The sequence below is a fragment of the Odocoileus virginianus genome, chromosome 31, assembly GCF_023699985.2.
Source record: "Odocoileus virginianus isolate 20LAN1187 ecotype Illinois chromosome 31, Ovbor_1.2, whole genome shotgun sequence".
Taxonomy (NCBI): domain Eukaryota; kingdom Metazoa; phylum Chordata; class Mammalia; order Artiodactyla; family Cervidae; genus Odocoileus; species Odocoileus virginianus.
This window is the reverse complement of record NC_069704.1, coordinates 30,905,368-30,908,364: the sequence shown is the minus strand read 5'-3', so window position 1 is coordinate 30,908,364 and position 2,997 is coordinate 30,905,368. Positions and strand designations below refer to the sequence as shown.

The 2,997-nt window shown below is 46.0% G+C and overlaps 1 pseudogene; it reads right to left on the bottom strand.

The window, feature by feature from the left end:
- Nucleotides 1-2,173: 2,173 nt before the first annotated feature.
- Nucleotides 2,174-2,795, bottom strand: LOC139032364 (endoribonuclease YbeY pseudogene; annotated as a pseudogene).
- Between the last annotated feature and the right edge of the window lie 202 nt (nucleotides 2,796-2,997).

Here is a 2,997-nt window from a genome sequence, read left to right as displayed (position 1 = left end):
GGAATTTACTTGGGATGAGATAAAATGCAGGGATCTAAGCCTTCGAAAGGGTCATCAGCTGCCAGGTGGAAGGCAGATTGTTTTGTCATCACTTGATACTGTCATTCGGAAGTCCTTGGTGCTTCCACAAGGGCACACTGTGTGACTTTCCCTTGGACCTGGAAGCTGGTGGTTTTGAAAGCAAATGCATGTGAATTATCAGCAAATTATCAGCAGATAATTTGGACCACAGCTGCTGCTGCTGCTGCTAAGTCACTTCAGTCGTGTCTGACTTTGTGCGACTCCATAGACGGCAGCCCACCAGGCTCCACCGTCCCTGGGATTCTCCAGACAAGAATACTGGAATGGGTTGCCATTTCCTCTTCAATGCATGAAAGTGAAAAGTGAAATTGAAGTAGCTCAGTCATGTCCGACTCTTCGCAACCCCATGGACTGCAGCCTACCAGGCTCCTCCGTCCATGGAATTTTCCAGGCAAGAGTACTGGAGTGGGTTGCCATTGCCTTCTCCTTGGACCACAGGGAGGACTCTGAATCTCTATTTGTTTAAGTTCCTATAGGACATGATATGATGTGAAACTTGTCCTAAAGATTGAGTGCAAATCCACAAGAAAGTTCCCTTTCTATTAACAAGACTTTAGCCACAAGATGGAAATTGTGCAGAAATCAAGAAGAGTGTGAGAGTGCAATGGAGAACTTCTCAAATAGGAAGAAATCCCTTACTGCGAGAGCTCTTGGGTAAAAATTTGCTAGAAAGAAGGGCGATTCAGGGGCCTGATGAGAGATACCAAAATGTAGTTACTGAAAAAAAAAATCCTTTATTTTGCAAGATTTTTGCTCTGAATCTACCTTGGTCAAAGTTCAGAGGCAGCAGAACGAACCACACACTTTGATGAAGTTCATGCCTCCTAAGACAGTTGAGGGGAGTTTGTATCAATGGAACCCTTTATCACCTCAGTTTTGCTTTCCAACCGTGTTATCATGCACATATGTTTTGTAATATTTACAACAATCTCATAAAGGGTTGGAGCCACATTTATGCTAAAGTATAAATGACTAATAAAATGCCAATAACTTGGCATAGTTTGTGTTAGGAACAGAGATCAAAGCCTGAGCTGAATCTTATTCAGAACTGGACTAAAAAGCATTTATGACCATATATTATGCACTAGTCTCGAGTTACAGTTTATAGAAAGGATGCTAAGATTAATAAATTGAAGTTTCTATTTCATAGGATTTCAGAGGGGTAAGGGGTGGTGGTAGAAGATAAGTATAAATTACTCCAGCAAAATAGAACGTGCTAGTGTAGATCCGCATGTTGTGAGTGATTGTTCAGACAAATGAATTCCAACTGGAAGAGAGGGAAGGGTCATCTCAGTGTACCTTAAAAGTTGCGTGCTATGTTGCTTCAGTCGTGTCTGACTCTTTGCAACCCTATGGACTGTAGCCCACCAGGCTCCTCTATCCATGGAATTCTCCAGGGAAGAATCCTGGAGTGGGTTGCCATTTCCTTCTCCAGGGGATCTTCCTGACCCAGGGATCAAACGTGTGTCTCCTGCGGCTCCTGCATTGCAAGGGGATTCTTTACTGCTGAGCCACTGAGGAAACCCAACTTAAAAGGTTTTAATATGCAAAATTTTTTTTTTTATATTAAATGTTGAACATTTAATTCTCTTTCCTCCTTCAATTTATTTCCTTAGGTGTGATCCTAGTGGATTAAACAGTTATCAAGATTTACTTCAGGTAAATTGCCAGACTGCTTTCCAAAAGGGTTGTCCCAATTTATGTGGCCACTAACAATGCAGGAAGTCTCCAATGAGTCATTCACATAACATAGGTAATAACCTGATGCGTGTGTTAGTTGCTCAGTCGTGTCCAACTCTTTTTGACCCCATGGACTGTAGCCTGCCAGGCTCCTTGGTTCATGGGATTCTTCAGGTAAAAATACTGGAGGGTTGCCGTGCCCTCCTCCAGGGGATCTTCCCGACCCAGGGATGGAACCTTGGTCTCCTGCATCGCGGGCAGATTCTTTACCGTTTGAGCTACAGGGAAATCCTTATAATCTGATAGACAGCACATATTTGTTTAAAATATTTGCCCAAGTCTGTCCTCTTATTTTCAGAGTTATTTAAAATTTTCAACCCGTACATATCCATTAATGAACCACACTTAAAACTGCAGAAGCGCTTTCTCTTTAATTCACTGTTACGAGGAGGGCGGGGATCACCCTCCCTCCTTCAGCGATAGGCTCTGATCAGTAGCGACGGTCACATCTTACTCCCTACTTCCGTGTGTATTTGAAATTTTCGGAGCAACACTGACAATCCTGTCTGTGGTGTAATTAACGGAATTCACAGCGGAAGGTAGGCCGGATGTGAACCGAAGGGCTGCCTTTACCTCGTGAAAGGGGAAGGAGAGTACTTCGGTTGGGGTGTCTTGCTCTCGGTAGACCCTGTTCATCTGCTGAATCTTCCGGTTGTCGACGCAGACAACGCCCAGGTCGAAGGCCTGGACGCCCAGGGCCCCGCGCACCGCCTGCAGCCTCTGGCGCAGCAGCGCGCGCCGCAGGGGCACCGCCCGCTGCAGGTTGCGGAGCGCTAGGCTCATCGCGACTTCGGGCCGATTAATCGAAAGCCCGCGGAAGTTCTGTAGCAACGCATGCGCACGCACGCTCACGTCATCCCGTTCGGTGGAATTCGTTGAAAACTGTCGTGGAACGTGCGCTTTACCGGGAGGAAGACGCAGCCCGGGGGGCCTGGGCAGACGGTGGAGTGGGGCGCGCCGGACGGGCGGCGACACACACTCTAATATGCAAAATTTAAGTAGGTGTTATGGCTAAAGGGATTCCCAGCAAGTTGTTGTTGGTGGTGTTCAGTCGCTCAGTCATGTCTGACTCTTTGTGACCCTATGGACTGCAGCATGCCAGCAAGTGGAATGCCTTAAATAACATTTAGTAAAGGAAGGGGACAAATGTTTATGGAATAGGAAAGATGAATAATC